Source organism: Taudactylus pleione, unplaced genomic scaffold, assembly GCF_031769625.1.
Source record: "Taudactylus pleione unplaced genomic scaffold, aTauple2 ptg000699l, whole genome shotgun sequence".
Taxonomy (NCBI): Eukaryota; Metazoa; Chordata; class Amphibia; order Anura; family Myobatrachidae; genus Taudactylus; species Taudactylus pleione.
The window spans coordinates 313,022-340,944 of NW_028285101.1; positions in this window are offsets into that span (position 1 = coordinate 313,022).

Sequence of the window (27,923 nt, forward strand, 5' to 3'; positions counted from 1 at the left end):
AGAGAAAGATCAAGAACCACTTCCTCCTAGTGCTGAAGCTGCTGCCACTAGTCATGACATAGACGATAACATGCCATCAACGTCGTCTGCCAAGGCCGATGCCCAATGTCATAGTAGAGGGCACATACAATCCCAAATGGCAAAGTTCAGGAAAATGACCTTGAAAAAGACATTTAAATCAGCTGAAGAGAAACGTAAACTTGCCAATATGCCATTTACGACACGGAGTGGCAAGGAACGGCTAAGGTCGATCCCTAGTATGTTCATGACTAGTGGTTCAGCTTCACATGACGATGGAAGCCCTCCTCCCACTAAAAAAATCAAAAGAGTTAAGCTGGCAAAATCACAGCGAAGAACTGTGCTTTCTAAGAAGATATCACAAATCCCCAAGGAGAGTCCAAGTGTGGTGGTGGTTGCGATGCCTGACCTTCCCAGCACTGGACGGGAAGAGGTGGCTCTTTCCACCATTTGCACGCCCCCTGCAAGTGCTGAAAGGAGCACCCACAGTCCACTTGCTGATATGCAAATTGAAGATGTCACTGTTGAAGTACAACAGGATGAGGATACTGGTGTAGCTGGCGCTGAGGAGGAAGTTGGCGAGGAGGATTCTGATGGTGATGTGGTTTGTTTAAATCAGGCTCCGGGGGAGACAGTTGTTGTCCGTGGGATGAAAAAGCCCATCACGGTCATGCCTGGGCAGAAGACCAAACATTCCACCTCTTTGGTCTGGCAATATTTCTATCCAAATCCGGACAACAACTGTCTTGCCATATGTACCATATGTAAAGGTGAAATAAGTAGGGGTAGGGACGTCAACCACCTAGGAACATCCTCCCTTATACGGCACCTGCAGCGCGTTCATAAAAAGTTACTGTCAAGTTCAGAAACTTTGGCTAAGACCGTAAGCAGTCCAGGGACACCTAAATCCCGTTGTCCTGTTGTATCCAAGCGCCTGCAAACCACACCGTCAACTCCCTCCTCGTCAATTTCCTCCTTAGTCAGGATCGGAAGTAGTCCTGCAGGCCATGTCACTGGCATGACTGACTCTCCTATCCGGGATTCCTCTGGAGGATCCTGCATTGCTACGCCTACTGCTGCCGCTGCTGCTGTTGCTGCTGCTGGGAGTCGTTCATCATCCCAGAGAGGAAGTAGGAACACCACTACTTTTACTAAACAATTGACCCTCCAACAGTCCTTAGCGAGGAGGATGAAGTACGACAGCAGTCATCCTGAAGCAAAACGTATAACTGAGGCCTTGACTGCTATGTTGGTGTTAGACGTGCGTCCGGTATCCGCCATTAGTGCAGTGGGATTTAGACAATTGATGGAGGTAGTGTGTCCCCGGTTCCAAATCCCGTCTAGATTCCACTTCACTAGGCAGGCGATACCGAGACTGTACAGAAACATCAGAAAAAGTGTCCTCAGTGTCCTGAAAAATGCCGTTGTACACAATGTCCACTTAACCACGGACATGTGGACAAGTGGAACAGGGCAGACTAAGGACTATATGACTGTGACAGCCCACTGGGTAGATGTATCACCTTACGCAGCAACAGCAGCAGCGTCACCAGTAGCAGCATCTCAGAAACGCCAGCTCGTTACAAGGCAGGCTACGCTGTGTATCACCAGTTTCAGTAAGAGGCACACCGCCGACAACCTCTTAGAGAAACTGAGGGAAATCATCGCCCAGTGGCTTACCCCACTTAGACTCTCCTGGGGATTTGTGATATCTGACAACGCCACCAATATTGTGCGGGCATTACATCTGGGCAAATTCCAGCACGTCCCATGTTTTGCTCACACAATAAACTTGGTGGTGCAGAATTTTCTGAAAAGCGACAGGGGCGCGCAGGAGACGCTTTGGGTGGCCCGAAAAATTTCTGGCCACTTTCGCCATTCAGCGACTGCGTGCCGAAGACTGGAGCGCCAGCAAACACTCTTGAACCTGCCTCGCCATCACCTGAAGCAAGAGGTTGTGACGCGGTGGAACTCAACCCTCTATATGCTTCAGAGGATGGAGGAGCAGCAAAAGGCCATACAAGCCTATACATCCACCTATGACATAGGCAAAGGAGGGGGTATGCACATGACTCAAGCGCAGTGGAGAATGATTTCCGTGTTGTGCAAGGTTCTCCAGCCCTTCGAACTTGCCACACGTGAAGTCAGTTCAGACACAGCCAGCTTGAGTCAGGTCATTCCCCTCATCAGGCTTTTGCAGAAGCAGCTGGAGAAAGTGAAGGAGGAGCTAAGACGGAGCGATTCCGCTCGGCATGTGGGACTTGTGGATGAAGCCCTTCATTCGCTTTGCCAGGATTCCAGGGTGGTCAATCTGTTGAAATCAGACCACTACATTTTGGCCACCGTGCTTGATCCTAGGGTTAAAGCCTATGTGGTGTCTCTCTTTCCGGCCGACACAAGCCTGCAGAGGTGCAAAGACCTGCTGGTGAACACACTGTCAGCTGAAGCGGAACGTGACACGTCAACGGCTCCTTCTTCATTTTCTCCCGCAACTGGGGCTGCCAGGAAAAAACTTAGGTATCCTAAGCAACCCGCTGGCGGTGATGCAGGGCAGGCAGGACCAAGTTTGGACATCTGGTCCGGACTGAAGGACCTGGCAACAATTTCTGACATGTCTACTGTCACTGCATATGATACTGTCACCATTGACAGAATGGTGGAGGATTACATCGGTGACAGCATCCAAGTAGGCATGTCAGACAGTCCATACCTGTACTGGCAGGAAAAAGAGGCAATTTGGAGGCCCCTGTACAAGCTGGCTCTATTTTACCTGAGTTGCCCCCCCTCCAGTGTGTACTCCGAAAGAGTGTTTAGTGCAGCCGGGAACCTTGTCAGCGAAAGGCGTAGGAGGTTGCTTCCACAGAATGTGGAGAAGATGATGTTCATCAAAATGAATTATCAGCTCTTCCAGGGAGACCAGCCTCCAGAAGGTACAGAGGGACCTGTGGTGGTGGATTCAAGTGGGGACGAGTTAATACTTTGTGAGGATGAGGATGTACACACTGAAGAGGGTGAGGAATCGGTGGATGAGGAGGATGAGGATGACATCTTGCCTCCGTAGAGCCAGTTTGTGCAGGGACACATTAATTGCCAGCTTGTTTTGTGGGGGCCCAAACGAACCAATCATTTCAGCCACAGTTGTGTGGCAGACCCTGGCGCTGAAATGATTGATTTGTTAAAGTGTGCATGTCCTGTTTATACAACATAAGGGAGGGTGGGAGGGCCCAAGGACAATTCCATCTTGCACTTCTTTTTTTTCTTTGCATTATGTACAGTTTGGGGCCTAGTTTTTCTAACTGCCATCCTGTCTGCCACTGCAGTGTCACTCCTAGATGGGTCACGTGTTTGTGCCGCCCACTCGTGTCGCTTAGCATAGTCATCCAGCTACCTCGGTGCAACCTTTTGGACATAAAAACACTATTGTGAGGTGTGAGGTGTTCAGAATAGACTGGAAATGAGTGGAAATTAAGGATATTGAGGTTAATAATAGCATAGGAGCAGAGAAAACAACAAATTCTGTGATTTTAGCTGTTTTTATGCTTTTTTTAAAAAAAATACAGATCCAAAACACAAAACCCAGAACCCAAAACACGGAAGGGTGGTTTTGGCAAAACCAATCCAGATCCAAAACACGAAGAAAGATCCAGATCCAAAACCAAAACACAAAACACGAAAAGTGGCCGGTGCACACCCCTAATATATACATGAACACACTGACACATATACAGTTATAAACATACACACACTGACATACACAGTACACTGACACATATATACATACACACACTGACATATAGTTATATACATACAAACACTGACATATACAGTACATTGACATATATACATGCACACACTGACATATACAGTTATATACATACACACACTGACATATACAGTACACTGACACATATATACATGCACACACTGACATATACAGTTATATATATATACACATACTGACATATACAGTACACTGACACATATAAACATACACACACTGACATATACAGTTATATACATGCACACACTGACATATACAGTTATATACATACTTACACTGACATATACAGTACACTGACACATATATACATGCACGCACTGACACATATACAGCTATATACATACACACAATGACATATACAGTACACTGACACATATATACATGCACACACTGACACATATACAGCTATATACATACACACACTGACATATACAGTACACTGACACATATATACATAAACACACTGACATATACAGTTATATACATACACAAACTGACATATACAGTGCACTGACACATATATACATGCACACACTGACACATATACAGTTATACACATACACACACTGACATATACAGTACACTGACACATATATACATACACACACTGACATATACAGTTATATACATACACACACTGACATATACAGTACACTGACACATATATACATAAACACACTGACATATACAGTTATATACATACACACACTGACATATACAGTACACTGACACATATATACATGCACACACTGACACATATACAGTTATATACATAAACACACTGACATATACAGTACACTGACACATATATACATACACACACTGACATATACAGTTATATACATACACACACTGACATGTACTGTACACTGACACATATATACATAAACACACTGACATATACAGATATATACATACACATACTGACATATACAGTACCCTGACACATATATACATGCACACACTGACACATATACAGTTATATACATACACACACTGACATATACAGTACACTGACACATATAAACATACACACACTGACATATACAGTTATATACATGCACACACTGACATAAACAGTTATATACATACTTACACTGACATATACAGAACACTGACACATATATACATGCATGCACTGACACATATACAGTTATATACAGTACACCGACACATATATACATGCACGCACTGACATATACAGATATATACATACACACACTGACATATACTGTACACTGACACATATATACATGCACACACTGACACATATACAGTTATATACATACACACACTGACATATACAGTACACTGACACATATATACATACACACACTAACATATACAGTTATAAACATACACACACTGACATATACAATACACTGACACATATATACATGCACACACTGACACATATACAGTTATATACATACACACACTGACATATACAGTACACTGACACATATATACATGCACACACTGACACATATACAGTTATATACATACACACACTGACATATACAGTACACTGACACATATATACATACACACACTTACATATACAGTTATATACATACACACTGACATGTACAGTACACTGACACATATATACATAAACAACTGACTTATACAGTTATATACATACACATACTGACATATACAGTACCCTGACACATATATACATGCACACACTGACACATATACAGTTATATACATAAATACACAGACATATACAGTACACTGACACATATATACATACACACACTGACATATACAGTTATATACATACACACACTGACATATACAGTACACTGACACATATATACATAAACACACTGACATATACAGTTATATACATACACACACTGACATACACATTACACTGACACATATATACATGCACACACTGACACATATACAGTTATATACATACACACACTGACACATACAGTTATATATATATACACATACTGACATATACAGTACACTGACACATATAAACATACACACTCTGACATATACAGTTATATACATGCACACACTGACATATACAGTTATATACATACTTACACTGACATATACAGTACACTGACACATATATACATGCACGCACTGACACATATACAGCTATATACATACACACACTGACATATACAGTTATATACATACACGCACTGACATATACAGTACACTGACACATATATACATAAACACACTGACATATACAGTTATATACATACACACACTGACATATACAGTACAGTGACACATATATACATGCACACACTGACACATATACAGTTATAAACATACACACACTGACATATACAGTACACTGACACATATATACATACACTCACTGACATATACAGTTATATACATACACACACTGACATATACAGTTATATACATACTTACACTGACATATACAGTACACTGACTCATATATACATGCACACACTGACATATACAGTTATATACATGCACACACTGACATATACAGTTATATACATACTTACACTGACATATACAGTTATATACATACTTACACTGACATATACAGTACACTGACACATATGTACATGCACACACTGACACATATACAGTTATATACATACACACACTGACATATACAGTACACTGACACATATATACATGCACACACTGACACATATACAGTTATATACATACACACACTGACATATACAGTACACTGACACATATATACATGCACACACTGACACATATACAGTTATATACATACACAGACTGACATATACAGTACACTGACACATATATACATACACACACTGACATACAGTTATATTCATACACACACTGACATATACAGTAAACTGACACATATATACATGCACACACTGACACATATACAGTTATATACATACACACACTGACATATACATTACACTGACACATATATACATGCACACACTGACATATACAGTTATATACATACACACACTGACATATACAGTACACTGACACATATATACATTTACCCACTGACATATACAGTTATATACATACACATACTGACATATACAGTACACTGACACATATAAATATACACACACTGCCATATACAGTTATATACATGCACACACTGACATATACTGTTATATACATACTTACACTGACATATACAGTACACTGACACATATATACATGCACGCACTGACACATATACAGTTATATACATACACACACTGACATATACAGTTATATACATACACGCACTGACATATACAGTACACTGACACATATATACATAAACACACTGACATATACAGTTATATACATACACACACTGACATATACAGTACAGTGACACATATATACATGCACACACTGACACATATACAGTTATAAACATACACACACTGACATATACAGTACACTGACACATATATACATACACTCACTGACATATACAGTTATATACATACACACACTGACATATACAGTTATATACATACTTACACTGACATATACAGTACACTGACTCATATATACATGCACATACTGACATATACAGTTATATACATGCACACACTGACATATACAGTTATATACATACTTACACTGACATATACAGTACACTGACATATATATACATGCACACACTGACACATATACAGTTATATACATACACACACTGACATATACAGTTCACTGACACATATATACATGCACACACTGACACATATACAGTTATATACATACACACACTGACATATACAGTACACTGACACATATATACATGCACACACTGACACATATACAGTTATATACATACACAGACTGACATATACAGTACACTGACACATATATACATACACACACTGACATACAGTTATATTCATACACACACTGACATATACAGTAAACTGACACATATATACATGCACACACTGACACATATACAGTTATATACATACACACACTGACATATACATTACACTGACACATATATACATGCACACACTGACATATACAGTTATATACATACACACACTGACATATACAGTACACTGACACATATATACATTTACCCACTGACATATACAGTTATATACATACACATACTGACATATACAGTACACTGACACATATAAATATACACACACTGCCATATACAGTTATATACATGCACACACTGACATATACTGTTATATACATACTTACACTGACATATACAGTACACTGACACATATATACATGCACGCACTGACACATATACAGTTATATACATACACACACTGACATATACAGTACACTGACACATATATACATGCACACACTGACACATATACAGTTATATACATACACACACTGACATATACAGTACACTGACACATATATACATACACACACTGACATATACAGTTATATACATACACGCACTGACATATACAGTACACTGACACATATATACATAAACACACTGCCATATAGTTATATACATACACACACTGACATATACAGTACACTGACACATATATACATGCACACACTGACACATATACAGTTATATACATACACACACTGACATATACAGTACACTGAGATTTATACATACACAGACTGACATATACAGTTATATACATACACACACTGACATATACAGTACACTGACACATATATACATAAACACACTGACATATACAGTTATATACATACACATACTGACATATACAGTACACTGACACATATAAACATACACACACTGACATATACAGTTATATACATGCACACACTGACATATACAGTTATATACATACGTACACTGACATATACAGTACACTGACACATATATACATGCACGCACTGACACATATACAATTATATACTTACACACACTGACATATACAGTAAACTGACACATATATACATGCACACACTGACACATATACAGTTATATACATACACACACTGACATATACAGTACACTGACACATATATACATAAACACACTGACACATATACTGTTATATACATATACAGTACACTGACACATATATACATGCACACACTGACAGCCTACACAGACACAGATATCTCTTTCACACAAATGCAGCCCCCCCACACATAACACACACCAACCTCCACCCCCCCACATAACAAACACCAACCTCCACTCCCCCCCCCCACTCCCCATTACCCACCTGCAGTGAGCAGAGAGCTGGGGAAGGAAGAATTACTCCTCTCCTGGTACCCGGAGTCAGACGGCAGCTTGTCTCAAACAGGTCGGGGAACAGGAAGAGCTCTCACTCTCTCATCAACAAGACTGCCTGTGAGGGGCTGCGCTCTTCCACTGCAGCTCCCCCTAGAGGCAGCCCAATTAGCAGCAGGCTAGCAGGCAGAGCACACTGACCTGCTCATTATTAGTCGGGATACAATGATGGCGGGAGGGGGAAGGGCGGGTGTACGTGTGGCTATGATGCCCTACCGGCACCCCCTCTTCTGGGCTTGCCAGGGCGCCCAGGGCACGTACCCCGCTCGACCCCCCCTAGTTACACCACTGTCCGGCACCTGTGTGCAGGCGGCCGTGGCTTCCTTAGGAGCGCGTGCCGCTCTGCTAAATATTTAAAGTGACAGGCACTCAAAATAGGATGCGCTGATTGGGGCTAGTTTGAACTCTGGCCTATAAAAGGAAGTTCCTGGGAGCACTCCAGTGCCAGAGTATAGACTCCATTACCATACTCCAGCATTCCTGTGTATAACCTGGCTATTGGTTCTGACCTTGACCTGTTCGTGACTCTGATTCTGCCTGACCCCTGGTTCCGTGTTTGATATCTGGTTCTGACCTCGGCTATTCCCTGTGACCCATTTATGTCTGCTCCTTGGTACAGTCTTGTCTGTTTGGTTCTGACCCGGCTAGTCTACTATGCTAGAAGTTCCCTGCACTCTACTAGTCACCAGCACCTGTATAGGGAAACCTAACCTGAGGGCCGCGACCTGTGTGTCGGATGCAGCTAAGTCCATACCTTCTTGCGAGGGTCCCTGGTGAATACTGCCGGCACAATAGACTCCTCAGGAATAGGTCTAGTCATTCCCTGAATATGGGTTGCGTCTACTATCCATCTGAGAGTTTGTGACACCATGGGGATAATGTGGTTGGAATGATCCCGGCACCAAACAGTTAAGCTTTCAGCTCCCAGGATGTCTCTGGTCCTCCTCCATATATACCCCGCCCCTGGCCACAGGCATTCAGTTGTTCGTTTTTATTGCGGCAGGATTCAGATGCACCTTTGTAACGGGACTGCTCAGGCAGTCCCAAGCTTTTATTTTATGTTGTAATTTTATTCTCTATGTTTTTGAGTTAGTAGTGCTGAGCGTCTTTATTAAGACGCATGCACAGCGACTCCATTTACCTCCGCTGGGCCGCAACACCAGTATCGTCTCTGATGATATTGGCGGCTCACAGCAGAGCTTGCTAGCAGCGATGCTGGGGCCCGGACTGCAACCAGAAGCACGGGGATGTCAGGTAAGGCAATTCCTTGCTTACGGGGAATTGGCAATGGCAGTCCTTGCTTTCGGTGCTGGAGACACATCAGAAGTCGCTGCAGTGAGGGCCCGGTGTGTCCGCTCCCTCACTAGACTACTGGGGCTTTATTGTCTGATACTGGGGATCAGTAGCGAACACTTCTGCTTAGGGGAAGTAGGCTCTCTCCCGGCAGCTCCTCCACCGACCCAGACACAGATCCATAAAACTTTTTCGCACGTCTGAGTCGCTCCTCCTACCCTCCTCGTGTAAATGAATTGCTCGTCGTCCACTAATGGTGCTTTGCTGCAGCGATTTGGTCTTAGGAGGTTTTTGGGTCAGTCTCCCAGTATACCTCTCCCTTGGGTCAGGTATATGGTGCTCTATATCCTACCAAGCCTTGTGTTTGAGTTGTTGATTCAGAGTCTATTGCAACTAAATTACATATGCATTGTATTGACTGTTTGCTAGCTGCTGTGTTGATACTGCATTTTATTTCTGACTGTCCGTTATAACTATCACTGTTTTTTCTCCTCATCTCTCTGGTACAGATGGATGGGGTTTTTTCTGTGCACTTCATGTTTACTTGTATTTGTGAAGGCAGTCACATTGCATTGTTACCTTTTATTATGAAATATGCAAAAGGTAAAGGGAAACAGGAGGTTGAGGCCTCTGTGCTGGTTTCAGGTAAATCCTGTTTGGCAGGCTTGTTCCCTCAGGACTTTATAAAGGATGGTTGGTGTGCTGTCTGTTATAAAGAACCACATCACTAGTCCTGGTTCAATAGCCATCTTGGTTGCCTTCTTGTCCCAGGTGATGATGCAGCTAGTGGATCATTTCGCTACTCCTACACTGCCTCCTTTAATGGGATACTCACAACATGCTATGTTTGTCCCTCCTATACATCCTTCCTGGTTGGATGTTTTTACCCACTCAGGTCAGAGTATGGCTGCTGTTGTGAACAGACTGGTAGGCGCTAAGGCGCTTAAGCAGATGTTAGTTTTTTATGTCTGCTCAGCATGTAGCTTCAGACGCATCATCGGAGGAATCAGATGATGCCCCGGGTTCTTCTCCAGAGTCTAGCTTAGGAGAGGAGGACCATACTTCTACAGTGGATGTCTTTTCTTTGGTGAGGGTGATCAAATCAGTCCTAAGTATACAGGATGATGTGCCAACTCCTAGAGAGAAGGCTCCAGTATTTAAACAACAGAAGATGCTGCTCCCATCAGATGCTGTTTTAGTGATTGCCTCAGCACAGTTTTGAAAATTTATACTGGGTAAATTACAACTACTGCTCCCATCAGATGCTGTTTTAGTGATTGCCTCAGCACAGTTTTGAAAATTTATACTGGGTAAATTACAACTACTGCTATACTAAGAGCAATTTATCTAAAGGAAGTTAGGAATGTATTGTGAATCTGTGTTGGCCTCCCCCTTCTCACAAATTGTTTATCTTAGACTTTATTGCATCCCAATTTAGTGTGTGTTAGAGCTTTTGGGGTGGGGTCCCAATCAGTGAGCACAGAGACACATGTTTGTAACTTTAGATATTACTGCTCCCACAGGCTGTATAGCCGGAGGCTGCCATAGTCTGTGTTAAGATTCAAAGTGTTCTGATTATAAGTGTAAATACAATTTGATAACTAAGTCGGAGTTACGCTGGAGTTAAACTGGAGGAGAACGAAACTCAAAACCAGAACACTTTCTGAACAACAAGAAGCAACATACTTATGTGAATGAACAAAATCAACATCTACTGCTGTATCCAGGCAACTACTTACTGCACTCACTGCTTGGACACTGCAAGTGCTCCCCTGTCTGTGTGCTGCTCTTGTTGATTGATCTTTGTTGATCAGAACACTTTGGACTGGATCAGCTCGGGTACATTGTAATTTTGTCCTCATTCATTTTGTATTGCCTTTTCCAATTGTGTCACATCTATCCACATTAATCATTTGTTTATAAACTAATTCCTGCACCCACTACTCACATACCTCTCCTTTATATATCACTTTTGGAGCTGCGCTCATACATTAGCAGCACTGTTCTTTACATGTATTTTTGAACATTTAACAACTTTAATCCACACTGACTCTATATCTCACTGTCTCTACATCACACAGCCTCCACATTACACTGTCTCTATATCACACTGACTCTATATCTCACAGCCTCCACTCCAGTTTACATCTCAATTATTACCTTGTCCACAGCATGAACACCCTTACTTCACACAACCCCCATATTCTATGTCCACATAATCCTCTACTTTATCCGTCCCTCTCTTCCCCCTCCTGTTTCCTCCACTTGCTGTTCTTCCTTTTTTTCTCTCATCAGTCTGCTTCCAACCCTCTGCTTCTTTCCCCCACTTCTCCTATACCTCCACTCTCAACCACCTCCCTCCATGGTCTTGTTACCCCACTACTAAGCCCCATTCCCTCCTCGTTCTGTCTGTCACCTCCAGGGCTGCCAAGAGAAATTCTGGGCCCGGGTACTGCAACATCCTGTGGGACCACATCATGTATGGCTGCACCCTTTTGTGAGTGGGTCTAGCATGTGAGATGCACCCACTCACAGGAGCATGGCATAGCACCCAGCAGCTGGAACTAAAGTAGTCACTACTGTATTAGGATGGCGGGACAGTCCCATAATAGCTGCATTTCTTGTCAGGCTGTATATAGATGCTAAAATGTAACACACAAATTAAAGTGCTTCTACTTTACTTTGTACATCTCTCATGTAAATAACACAAACAATCTATTTTCTATCATAGAGATAGATGTATGAAGGACTTAATTTTTACATAACATCAGGTCGTCTTATACACACACATTCCGCAGCACATATCCTAACCCACTGCTCCATGCTCCTTCTTCACTATCTACCCCTCTGTGTCACCCCTGTCTGTCTGCCCTTCCCCTTTAGAATGTAAGCTCTCACGAGCAGGGCCCTCATCCTCACGTGCTTCTCCTCCCCCTACTTATAGTATAATTTACTCCTAACTCCCTACAATGGCACCTACCACCTGGTTGCTCATGTCCTGCTGCTTGTGTTTTGCAGCTGAGTTTATAACCTTGTCCTTGTCCTGCATTGTTTTGTATTACTATTAACTGTTTTTCTTGTGTGCTCATTTATGTACTGTGTAAGGCGCTGCGGAACCTTTGTGGCGCCATATAAATAAAGGATAATAATAATAATAATAATAAAGATGGTAAAACCTGAGTTTCCTAAATTTGAGGGGTGGGAGGTGGGGTGGGGATGCAGTCATCTCACTGAACTGATGGAAGAGGCATGGAGTAACCCAGATAAATGGAAAGATTAGCATCTTTGTATCCTTTCCCACTCCTACCGTTGATTCTCAGGTGACACATGTAGTCAGGAACGCTATGTTGCTTATTCCATCAGAATCTCCTCTTCTTAATCCTACAGATTAGGAAAATTTAAACATGTCTTAAAGCAGTATTTTCATCATATAGATCTGTTACTCGACCAGCTATGGCTGGGGCTTGGGTGTCCAAGGCTATTGAAGAATGGACGGGGGCATTGGAGGACATATCTCCCACATTGGGCATTGGTTGACATATCTCCCACATATGTGTATGGGAATCGGCCCCTATTTGGGAGAAGCTGCAATAGATGTTGGGCTCCTAGCTTCTAAAGCATCGTCAGCCTCAGTTGTGGTTCTTAGATCCTTTTTGGTTAAGGTCCTGGAAAGCAGATACGGGATCAAAGAAGGCTCTGGAATTCTAACTTTGGAAATATACTTTTTGGAGCAGAATTAGATAAGATACTGGCTACTCTGGTAGCTTCAAATTCTGCAGGTCTGCCATCAACAGCTACATTAAAGTCTAGGAAGTCTTTACAGGACCACCAAGTAAGCTAAGAAGTCCTGGTCGGCCAGACAGCCAACTTCTAAGCCGGACGACAAACTCTTTGCCTGATGGGACGGGCCTTCTCCTGGGAGGGCACAGGATGGGAGGCCAACTTCTTCAATTTGTGGACTACTGGCATCAAATAAGACGCCTAGGTCGGAGAAGTGGTTTTTCAGGGGTATGCGCTCACTATTCAGAGACATCCTCCCCAGAAGTTTTTTGCACTAACTCCTCCATTGGAGTCTATCAGGAACTTGGCCTTATTATTCCATTTATTTTTGGTTCAGAAACAGAATGTGTCTCATAGCCCTATTCTAAATCTGAAAACCCTCAACAGGGTTATCCTTGTACCCAAGTTCTGTATGGAAACTCTTTGATCAATGGAACCTTTGGATTTTTTTTAGGCTTCTCTGGACATTCAGGGTTCGTACTTCCATGTGCCAATTAAGCCATCTCACCAACAATTTCTATGGGTTGCTGTCCTGAAACAACATTACCAATTTTAGGCACTGCACTTTGGGTTCTCGACAGCCCGCAGATCTTCACCAAATTAATGGCAGTGATGAGGGCCTATTTCAGGCTTCAGGGAATCAGAATACGGCCATACCTGGGTGGGTCTTCTGATAAAGACATACTGTAGTCTCCACCGATTCCACAGCACCATTTCCAACTGACTTGGCCTGTCTACAGAAGCACGGCTGGATAATTGATTGGAAGAAATCTTCTCTGTCTCCAATACAGCAGATGGTACATCTGGGGGCGCTTCTGGATTCTGGGGCATAAAGGGTGTTTATACGAGAGGACAAGACTGTGGCCCTGTCATTGCGAGTACGGAAATTGCTCTGCAATCAAAGGGTATCCATTCTATCAGCAATGCCAGTCTTGGAGTAGATGGTAGCCACCTTCGACATGGTGGAATATGCTCAGTTTCACTCCAGGCCTTTGCAGCAATTGATTCTCTCCAAATGGAATGGGCAGTATCATCTATTATGGTACCAGAGGTTCCTTCTTACTTCGGAGATTCGTTTCTTCTCTCTTGGTGGCTACATAAGGATCATCTGGATAAAGGTCACCCATTCTGGATCCAATATGGGGTGCTTTTCACCACGGGTGCTAGTCTTTGTGGTTGGGGAGAGATAACAGGTCATCACACCTTTCAGGAAAGTCAGGAAAGTCATCTGCCCATAAACATTCTGGAGCTTCAAGCAGTATTCAAAGCACTCATCATGGCACAGGACCTGCTTCAGGGCAGGCTGGTCCAGAACCAGTCTGACATCGTGACCACAGTAGCCTATCACAATTGTCAGGGAGACACGCGAAGTCATGCAGCCATGAGGAAAGTGACAAGCACTCTGGTTTGGACAGAACATTATATTCTGGCTATCTCACCAATATTCATCCAGAGTGTCCTCAATTGAGAAGCTGATTTCCTAAGACATGGACTTACACGTTGGAGAGTGGGTTCTCCTCCTGGGGGTTTTTCAACTCCTGGTGGACAAGTGGGACCTACCAGACATAGACCTCATGGAATCACGTCACAACCTCAATGGTCTCCAGGTACGGGTCCAGGACCAATGACCCCTCAGCCGCCGTCAGGGATGAACTGTCAGTAAGATGGGACTTCAGCTGGTGTATCTCTTTCCTCCGATTTCCCTCCTCCCAAGGATACTCAGGAAATTCAAGCAGGAAGGCGGAACAGTAATACTAGTGTCTCCTGCTTGGCCTAGATGTCATTGGTTCACTGACATACGGAATCTATCCATATATATTCCGTTTCCTCTTCCTCTATGGCCGGATCTGTTAGTGCAGGGATCCTGCCTTGATCCAGACTTATGGGGTGGCTCTTAAGGCTTCCATCTTAAGAGCCAAAGGTTTCTCCAGCTCTGTGAGTTAAATGATGCTTAGGGCACAAAAGCCTTCCTCTGCCCACATCTGTTACAGAGTTTGGCATTCTGTTGGGTGTTCCCACAAAGTATGAACCTAAGGTTTTAGGTTTTCCAGGTCTAGGCTGGGTTAGATTTTGGTCTCTGCCTAACCACCCTGGAGTGCAGGTTTCTGCGCTGTCAGTCTGGTTCCAGAAGAGAATTGCTTCTTTGCCAGATGTTAGAATTATTTTTTCACGAGGTTCTCTGAGTTCAGCCTCCTTTTGTACCACCGGTAGCACAGTGGGATTTGTCTTTGGTTCTCAAGGAGCTACAAGCTCCCCCATTGGAACCTCTGGACTCTGTAGATTGGAATAGGCTGACAGCTAAGACATTTTTTTCTCCTTGCTATCTCTTCTGCCCATAGAGTCTCTGATTTGGCAGCACTTTATTGTTGCTTCCCATTTTATGATTTTTTTCACCAGGTTAGAGCTGTCCTCCATACAGGGGATGATTACCTATCATGTGAATGAAGAAATTGTGGTTACAGCTTTTTCAGTCTTCAGATCTTTCTGTAGGTGAAATCTTCCTGGATATGGTTTGTGCTCTCGGTATCTATGTGGAGCCTACAAACTCTGTTAGAAAATCAGATGCTCTTTTTGTGTTATATGGTTTTCACAAAAAAGGTTGGCCAGCCAACAAACTCTGGCTCAATGGTTACGTATGACTATCTTCCAGGTTTACACTAAGGCTGATCTCCCTGTCCCAAACACGGTGACAGCATATTCTACTCGGTCTGTGGAACCATCATGGGCGATTCATCATGGTGCCTATGTTGAACATTTGTACAAGGCAACCATGTCGTCTTATGTCCACACTTTTTTTAGGTTCTATGCCTTTGATATTTTTGCCTCTCAGGATTCTTCTTTTTGGGTGATGTTTTCATTTCTGCTCAGGAGTGTCCCGCACCCTTAGGGGAACTGCTTTAGGACCTCCCCATGGTATCCATGTGGATCCCTATGGACCCTGTAGAAGAAAATACGAGTTATGGACGACTTACCACTGATAACTCTTTTTCTTCTAAGTCCATAGGGTCCACAGGGCACCCACCCTGGTGCACCTCGCTTCATTGGATCATTTTTCTTTCGGTCATGGATTCCCTCATCTTCTGAGAGTTTCTGGTGTACGATTGTTCTTCCTTCTCCTTTTTCCTTCTCCTGCCTTGGGCTTGTTTACAGAAGTGAATGCCTGTGGCCGGGAGAGGGGTATATATGGAGAAGGACCAGAGGCATCCTGGGAGCTGAAAGCTTAACTGTTTGGTGCCTGGATCACTCCAACCACTTTATCCCCATGGTATCCCTGTGGACCCTATGGACTTTGAAGAAAAAGAGTTATCAACGGTAAGTCTACCATAACACTTATTTTTTTGTTCTATTGTCCATCAAAATAGGTTGCAGGAGAAATAGATAATGGCTGTTAATGCCACCATTACTGTATCCCAATGTATTTGTTATGCCTAATGTGTGTTTTAACTGTTATTTATGCTTGCCATTGAATTATGTCTGCAAAAGAACTGTAGCCACTCTGAGTATCCTAGTCTGGCCAGGAAGAAGCCAAGTGCAGCCTGAACCACAAGTGTGCTAAGTGCCACCCTAAGCCACTACTACTGGCCAGGTTACATTTTCAAAAGACCAACTAAATTCTGTAGAAAGTGCAATTTATTCAAGAAGTGGGTTAATCATGGAAGAAAGGACTATACTGTTTGCAAAGGAACTAGGATGTCATTCCCATAATGGCCGCTTAGAAAGCCAGCTTCAATCATTGTGTATATTTGGAGAATCAGGTTTTCTTTGCTTAGACTAGATATTGAGATTAGAAACTCAAGTCAGAATATTTGCAGTATGTTAATCAGAACTAGTTTTCCTTTGATCTACCTTGAGATTCAGACAATAGATCCATTTGTTGTCTACAAGATGTTCACTTTGATTAAGTCATTTGTGGAAGTCCAAATATGCTAAGGCATTCGGCAAGGCCTCATTGCAATTTAAAATACAAAGAAGTGAAGGCTATTATCAGGAAGTCTTGACCTAAATTACGATTCTAGGTTACAATGGATTGAATACTAATTTGGTTATTTATCAAGGTGGTGTCTCATTCAAATGGAATAAGGGTATTCTTTTGAAAAGAGTGTAGTATGCATACCTTAATGTACAGAACAAAGACAATACACAAAGATTATGTCACTTTGAAGTATACCATGAGAAGAGCCCAGGTAGATAAGATTAGGGGTTTAAATATGAGTTGCAGTAAGGAAGTGGGAGGTATGGTGAGTTAGGAGTAGAACAAGATGGAGGCCAGAGGAACAGAGACTGTAGATATGTATCATCCCGGGTTGGGTATAAAATCCTGGCTGTCGAGATGCCGCTGGTCTGAATACCGACAGCGGCATCCCAACAGCCAGAATCCCAACACCAATAGGGGAGACACGTAAGCATTTTTCTAACCCCTACTCTAAACTATACCTTCACCCTAACCCTCCCTGCCCGATGCCTAACCCTAACCTCCCCCAATAGTGCCTAAACCTAACCTCCCCCTCCCTGCACCCTAAACCTAACACCCCCTTCCTGCACCCTAAACCTAACCCCCCCTATTGCCTAAACCTAACCTCCCCCACTCTGCACCCTAATCTTAACACTCCCTACCTGGTGCCTAACCCTAACCCTCCTCCCCCCAACAACCCAATACTTACCTTCAGGATGCCAGCGGTCAGGATACTGGTGCCAGGATCCTGACCTGTCGGGATTTCTGCGCTGGTATTCAGACCATCGGCATCCCACACGCTGGGATAACAACTACATCCCATCATCCCTTATATGGGGTTTATTCCCCTTAATAGATATTAGTTATGTAATCCATATACCATGTAATCTTCAATTTCTCACATACCCCATAGTACTCACACACTGGATTTACTCTATTATATCATCTCTCTCTCTCTCTCTCTCTCTCTCTCTTATATGTGAATATTATTGAATAAGCAATTGTTTCTGAAATGCACTTCCCTTTACTTTATTGTATACTTTTGTGTACTCATTCTTGAATTAATTATCCTAATGCTTTAAAGGTATCTGGGTAAAACTTGCGAGTAGGTTATTCAATGGTTTATAATTAATTAACTATGATCTGTTACTAAGTGATAAAAATATAATATTTGCTTGAAGGATATGATATTAGTAGGATAAAAAAGGAGAAAAGGAACCTTTTACCATTCTTTTATACTTTTCTCACCCACTGTCAAAAACAGTCTTCAGATACCTCAATCTGAAACTGCTGGTCATGGTTAATTGTCACGTCAGCACTTATGGTGAATAACACTATTCAAATGCCACCAAGAAGGATTAGAATAAGTAGCCCTTAGATTCTACTTTACATAAAGATTAATATTTTAAACAATAAGGTCACGTGTATATGTATGTAACATAGACCTTAGAAATCTTACCAACATATCGGTACCTGGAAAAACGTCAGAAAACATGCTAGGATTAAGGGTTTTTATCTGAGTAGAAAATTACAATGCATCAAATACAAAAAATTGTTTACAGAAAGGAGAGACAGATTAATATGCAAAATAATTTTAATAAATTAAAAGGGAAAAACAGAACTCACATATAAGAAATAGGGTAGTGCTGCCGTGTGGAGCTCAGGGTATGGACCAATCTAGTCGTGTATAGACTTCTCCAAGGGAAAGGGGCAAAGCTGGATAGCTGATCCTGCCCCAGTAGATAAGAGCTGCCAATAAGTGAACTGGTGGTACTAGGATCCCACTGTGATGCTTTCATTCATGCAGCTGGTACCTACAAAGTTCCTTGGAAGTGGGATTTGAGATCTGAAAGGATGATGACTCTGGGAGGAACCCTGATGGTGCTCAAACTCCCTAGAATGATCGCGGGCACTGTTTTTTTCATCAATAGCTTTTGTCATCATAATCCTGATAATGAGTTTTTATTTACAGTGCTGTACCATGACTTACTATGAAGAAACATTCATGGCAATTCCCCTATGAAATTGTCACTTGTTATATGGCCCCCCAAGAAACAACAGGGGCCTGGGACTGAAGAGATGTCTAGCATTTTGATTAAGGGCACACTTAAAAAGCTATAATAAAGAAAGCTTTGTTTGAAGAAGGGTACAACTCACCTTTACAGTTACACCACAAAGTCTTGACAATCAGCAATCAGACTAATTGTCGGATATATTCACACTTACCTCTTAGTGTTGCTGGAGGTATTCCATTAATAGGCTCTAGAATGACTGTAAAAGAAGGAGGGCAGAATGAGTAATAAACTATAATTGCTGCAGGTCAGGACCTAGGCACTGATGGATGCAGAGACCCACAAAGATTAACAAGTTTTTCTTGCAACCCTAGAGGGCCATGGTGGTTTAAGAATGATGGCACACCAAATTATATTGTTGCCCACGTGTTAAAGAATAGATGCTCTCTAGACAGTTGTTCATGCAGTTAAGAATTAGCATAAACAACAACACCTTTTGTATCATATATGCAATTTGTTTTTGCAACATTTACGTGATATACATTACCTAGAGCAGCGGTTCCCAACCACGGTCCTCAAAGTGCACTAACAGTCCAGTTTCAAGGATAGCCATACTCAAGCACAGGTGTCTTAATTAGTACCTCAGTTATTTTGATTTATCCATCTGTGCTCAAGCATGGATATCACTAAAATCTGGACTGTTGGTATGCCTTGAGGACCGAGGTTGGGAAACACTAACCTAAACGGATGTACTGTATTGACTGTGTGGGAAGAAATCTTACTATGGATACATGTAGGAGGTTTTTGAATGTGTACACTTCCTACGATAGCTCCAATGGTCAGAGATGTACGCAAGCTGGATCAATACCCAAGAAACATCCCTACTGATCATAACATAGTGTAAGAGGGGTGCGGTGCAGTGCCTGCTGCCATGCAGGTGTACTTCAGTTCCTTACCTTGCGTCAAACCCTCTCACCTTCAGGCCGTGTGTTGAACAGACGGTTATGGAACCCCCAAATAGAACACGGATGTGATGACCTAGGAGGAAGGAGACTATGTGAGTACCGTCCCTCCTCACATCAACCAACACGCCCTACCGAACCGAGGGATAAATTCAGGTTTTAAGTGAAGATCATCATTGGCACTTTTCCCCTCAGATCCCGAATTTTCACCTATTGGTTCTCACGCACCAGGTGAAGACCCGTCCTTGCACCGGGATGCAAGGTTCACTGTCTGCCCAGAAGGAAGGAAGGATAGGTAGAGACAAACAAACAGGGAGAGACAATACACACAGATATTTCTCACCGTGTCCACTCTTGCTCTCTGTCTGCTCACTCGCCTACAGGTCCCTGTAAGGAGATATACACCACAGCCGTGCAGGGTCTAAACCTATGTCACGCAACTATACATACTAAGACAACACTGCCCTCAACCTACAGTGTTTGTAGTGCGACATGTATAACAATAACTAAACTATTGCCCTGCACGGAACAACAATCACAAACTATAAGTACACAAAAGCAAAACATGGTGCTGTCCCTTTAAATGTCTGCTACCTGCCTATCCAGAGCTGGCCAGCTCCTCTTCTCAGTGACTGGGGAAACACTACCTTATTGGTGGGAGCCTGACAGCTCTCCACAACTGCTCACACCTCTAATCATTTACACAGGGGCTGCCTTCCTATATTGCGGCTCAGGCCTAGGGGCCTGCCTAATGATGGGCTCTGGTAGAGGCCTGGGCCTAATGCCCAGCACCAATTTATATGGGGCTCAGGCCTATGGGCCTACCTAACTGTGGAGCTCACTTAGTGGCCTGGGCCTAATACCCAGGCCACCTTATTGTTTGGGTGGCTCGGGCAAGCTGCCCGCCTACTTTTCCAAATAGTGACCTGTGCCTAGTACCCAGGCCACTCACACCTAATTAAGGGTAAATCCTTTATTGGGCCTAATGCCCACTACTGAGCTCGGGCCTTGTGCCCACCTATTTACCCATGGGCCTAGTGCCCAACAAAGCCCTACGGGTCTAATGCCCGACACATGGTCTAGGGAGGTTATATGTAGGTAGAAGTGGCCCAAGGCCACCGACCCAAATCATTGGAAGGGGCTGCAGTGGGATGCTTCGTGATGCTCTTTTGCAGTCCTCAACTGCAGTCCTCTCTGGTCCTCAGCTGAAGCTCCACCTCCCACCGACTGCCGCCATCCTCAAGGCTCAGCCACCGTCTTCTTAGTTGAGCCCATCATCTTCTGGCCTCTTCCGTGGCTGCTGGAGCTCTTCTACCGAGGTCTTCTTCCTTACCGCACCGCCGACTAACTATGCCGCGGCGAGCCAATCAGGCTGGAGCCTAACTTACCCGACCGCTGAACCGGCGCTGGAAGCCAACAAGCAGCTCCAGCACCGGACTCCCGCTGCAACTCGGACTCCGCTACTTCCTCAGGGACCCACCGGGTGCACCCTCCAGCACTGGTGAAAGGGGCCGGGAAGCCCCTTCACCAGATACCCACCACCTCTGCATTGCCCAGCGCCGACTACGGCTGTGTCCCACAGAGGACACATCCTCCCTGACCCGTCACTTGGTGTAGTTGCTGGGGTCAGCCACTTGATCCCAGCACGACTTTCCACATTTCCCCCCCTTTTTCCTTTGTAGTCCCTACAAAGATGGGATGGTTCATCCAAACAAAGTTCGGATCCACAAAGCGTGGAGCTGGCACTCCTAACGTTGAACATGTAGAATGTCTAGGCAGAATAGGAGAAGCAACAGATGGGGTTGGACTTGAATCAGCCACTACTTCCTCTGATGGCAAGGGGTTGGTTGGTCCAGCAGATGACGGGGGCACCCACCAATCATCGTCCTCTATTTCCGGGGAATCGGACAACTCCTCCATTATTGGCTCTAGAGGACGTAGACCATCAAAGCAACAAGGCCACAACATGTCATTGATGTAAGGTGCGAACACACGCACTGCCATCTTCAGCCTGAACCTCATAAACAGGGTTATCAGGAGACACATGCCGATGGATGATGTAAGGTAGCACTGCCCACCTCTCACTCAACTTATTTCCTGGTCGTTTCTCCCAAACCAGCACTCGTTGACCTACTGGGAGTGGTACCCCTAATGCCCATCCTGGACTGGGATGAACCGCAGACCCGATGTTCCTCTCGGCCACTTCACCTGCCGTCCTCAGGCACCGCCTCTGCTCCTCAATCCAGCCACTCCGTGTCCATTGATCTTTTTCCTCGGGTAGGGACAAATCCAGGTCTTGTAATTCCCGCCCAGGTCTGCTGAACAGCAAGAAGTAAGGAGAATATCCAGTAGTTTGGTGGACTCTGTTGTTGTACATCCATACCAACTCTGGAACAAAGTCAGGCCAACGCCTCTTTTTCTCAGCCTCTAAAGTCCTCAGCATCTGCAACAGAGTCCGGTTAAAATGCTCACAAGCTCCATTTAATTGGAGGTGATAAGGCGTGGTTCGAGATCTCTGCATGCCAAAGGTAAGACAAAGTTGTTCCATCACCCGACCCTGAAAGCATGCACCCTGATCTGAGTGGGTGCATTCCGGGCAACCATACCTCCTGATGAAATGTTCCATGACTGCCTTAGACGCCACCTCAGCCGTCTGATCTATGGTAGGGACAACTACAGTGAACTTGGTAAAGTGATCTGTCATTACCAAGGCATACAGATACCATCTCACTGACTCCCCTATCAACACATAGTTCACCATCAACAGCTCCAGGGGTCTCTTGGTTTTAATTGTCTGCACAGGCGCTCGCTGTTCTGTGGCTTTTGTAACCCCACACCTTTACAGGCTCGGCATACTTCTTCCACTAGCCCCTGCAGTCCTGGAAAGAAATACTGTCAACGAATCCATTGCAGCATTTTCACCACACCTGGATGAGCCCCTTCTTCATGAGCTTCCACTACCAGAGCTCGAGCCACACTTTCAGGGAGTATGATTTGCCAGACACTTCGCAATTCCTGTTCAAGATAAGCCCGTCGGCACAAAACACCATTTTGTAGGGCCATCCGATCCCATTGATGTAGGATCTTCTTGCCCATCGGATTGAGTTGTGACCTTTCCTGGGATGAAGGCCAGTGTTTCCTCTCCTTCCAACTTCAGACAGTCCGCATAGCCTGATCCTGCTCTTGTTGCTCAAGCCAATCTTGCAGGGACCTCTGTAACACCATACCCCAATTAGTCCACCTCGGAGATTCCGGAGAGGGCCTCAATCTGGTAAGATCAGAGATCTCTTGACCTTCTTGTTCTTCATCTGTGGGACCCATAGGCAACTCCACTGGAAAGCGAGACAGGTCATTCGCGTTGGTATTAGACTTCCCAGGCCAGTATCGGATCTTGAATGAATATTTAGCCAGTCGGGCAACCCAGCACTGTTCCAAGGCCCCTAGTTTGGCTGTATGCAGATGGGCCAGAGGATTGTTGTCCGTGAAGACTTCAAAGTCTGCGGCAGTCAAGTATTCCACAAACTTTTCTGTGACTGCCCAGACAACGGCTAGCAGCTCCAGTTTAGATAAACTATAGTTTTCAGGATTTCGCTCTAACTCTCGCAGACTCCGGCTTCCATACGCAATCACTCTCACCTGACCTCCTTGAACTTGGGAGAGCATGGCCCCCAAACCCTTGTTGCTTCCATCTGTATATACCAAGAAAGGCTTGTCAAAATCTGCATAAGCCAACACTGGAGCCTGCGTGAGAGCTTTTTTTTATCTGATCAAAATCATCCTCCTGGGCATGACCCCACGCCACTGCCCTGTTCCGTACATCAGTAGTGACCCCTCGTATTAACTCAAGCAGAGGTACAGCTATCTTCGCAAATCCTGAATGAACCGTCGATAGTAGCCTACCAGCCCCAGGAATGCTCTCAACTCAGTCATGGCGCCTGGTGTTTTCCAGCCTTGCATCACTAGAATTTTGTCCGTGGTGGGTCTCACCCCCCCCCTAGGATACGACATGTCCCAAGTACTCCAAGCTGGACTTCAGAAGATGACACTTCCTAGGCTTCAGCTTGAGGTCATACTGTTTCAACCGTTGAAGTACCTGCTCCAATCGGTGCAGGTGTTCCTCCAATGAGGGGGCAAATACGATGATGTCATCCAAGTAGATTAGGATTAGGAGTTCAAATCCCCTAGGTATCGTTCCATAAGGCGCATAAGGTGACTGGAGCATTGGAGAGCCTGAAAGGCATCCGGCAAAAATTGAAAAAACCCATGGGAGTAATAAAGGCAGTTTTCTCTTGATCTTTTTCGACTACAGGCACTTGCCAGTAGCCACTGGCGAGATCCAGTGTTGAAAAGTAGCGGGACTTTCCCAAGGCTGCCAGCGACTCTTCAATACGTGGTAAAGGATAAGCATCTCGCACCGTACAGTTGTTAAGCTTCTGGTAGTCCACACAGAGGACCTCATTCAGAGGCGGTCGCTAGTTGTAAGCGGTCGCCCTGAATCAGGGCGGCCGCTTGCATCCTGAACGACCGCCTCCTTGTCAATTGCTAAACTGTGGGTTAACACCCTCAGCTCTAGCAACCAACATGGGTGATGGTCGCGATGGTCAAGACCATTGCGACCATCGGGGCTTACGACCAGACCCTAAGGTTGGGTCTGGGCACTCGTAAGCCCCAGGGAGCTTGTTCAGCAATGATGTCAGTGGGGCCGCCCCCAAACGGAAAGTGTTTCGGTGGGAATGCGTCCGTTTGGGCAGGCACGCCCCCTGCCCGCCTCCCAAACGGGGCGAGCTGTCACTCACCATCGACAGCTCACCCCGTCTGCTGCGAGACCCCTAGCAATGGAGCGTCCGTCGCTAGCCAGGTCTTGCGCATGCGCATGACGGAGTCAGCTCCATCATGCACATGCCCAGTGGGGCAACATTGAGTCGGTTGCGAGCGCTCAGTGCTCGCGACTGACTCTGAATGACCCCCAGAATCTTATTGTCCCATCCTTTTTCTTTACTAGGACAATGGGTGCTGCCCACGGACTCTTGCTTTCCTTTATGACTTTATTAGCCAACATTTGCCAGATCATGGTCTTAACCTCCTGGTACAGCCGGGGTGAAATCTGCCGATACTGCTCCTGAATCGGCGGGCTGTTTCCTTTGTTAATCTCATGTTCCAATGCATTGGTGAAGCCAAAATCCTCTTCACTACGTGAGAATGACTTCTGCCTTGCCCACAACATCCGCTCAAGCCTCGAAACATCTTCCAGACTAAGCTGTTCCAGGGGCACATCCATCTGCTCCAGTATGACTCTACCATTCCACGCATCAGAAGGCTCTTCTTTCGGTTCAACCCGCACAGCCAAAGTCCATGGTTCTTGAGTATTGGAATGCAAGACTATCTCTTGTTGAGGTGTGACACCTCCCTCAGGAAGAGCCTCTAGATGTGCAAGGACGGATCTAGCTGGGATTTTGATTGGTGTATCCCCCAAGTTACAAATACGCACTGGAACCACTCCATCTTTAACCACCACCACAGCTCGGGCCATTACAAGTCCTGCCTCTATCTGTCCAAACCATCAAGGCTCCAACAGAGCCTCCTTCCCTTCCAACCGCTGTTGTGAGAGGACAGGTAATTCCAAAATTATTTCTTGCCTGGCCGGAACCTTCACTTTCTGATTATGTCTAGTTTTGATAGATCCCAGGTGTGGGATTTGACAACCTTATCCTCTTCGCGCTATTGAATCACCTTCTAGAGAGCCATTTGCACAGGTTTTTGCACTCCAAGATTTTTCAAATAGTGCAGACCCTTTTCCTGGATCAGGGCTTGATCTAAACATCGCAAGATGTTCATCCCCAAGATAACCGGTCCATGCTTGCACTCTTCTCCTGCAACCACCATAACTCCTTTCTTCCCCAGAGGCTGATCATACAGCTCAATCTTGATCCATACCACTCCCACAACAGGAATTGGAATGTTATTTGCTGCTACAAAAGTGATCCATTCCCCGAGCTTAGTTGTCTTGAGGTGGGCATAATTCTCCAGAAAACATTTCTCCGACATAGTCGACACCTGGGATCCTGTATCCAGGAGACAACATTGACTCTTTCCAGCCAGCTTTGCTACTACAGTGGGGCACTCACCAATCAAATCGGACGAGTTGATTATGTCTACTCGTTCTTCTCCCCTCGCGGATTGTCCCGTCACTGCGAGGGACGCTAGTTTAAAGGTCTCCTGCGTCCGACCCTGCTACGTCGCGCCTCAGGGCAATCTCATGCAAAATGTCCTGGTTCTTCACATTCCCAATACACCAGTTCTCTAGAGCCCCTGACACCTCCTGATGCCTGGGAGTTTCCGGATCTCGACGCCTTCGTTAAATGGGACACCTCCTCTTGGACTAGTAGAAGAGCATTGATCAGTTCCTTGACACAATTTTCCAAAGGGTTAACCTCCATTCCTTTGGATCTAGCTGTGGGATGGACCTGTTGCGATGCCACAGTGTGTGCACCGAACTCCACATTCTCATCTTTGACTAATGCTCTCTCCAGCACTTCGACAAAAGTAAGTTTGGGGTCACCCTCAACTTTATCTTGAAGATAATGTCGCAAGGGCCTATTCCTCAGGCCGGCAATCAGCTGATCTCTCAAAGTCGCATCAGAGTCGCCTGTCAAGAACTCCTCATCATCCCGGCCATTGATCTCCGACAGGCACTCTTGCAGGGCGTTAGCAAATTGAGAGATAGTCTCATCTTCTCTTTGAACCCGGGCAAAGAGACATTTCCGGAGGGTTGTGGAAGTAGATTTCTCTCCATAGATCCCTTGAAGAATCTTAAATAAGTCCTTGAGATTTCCTTTCTGTCTAGCAGTGCACATCCGAACTGTCTTCCTGG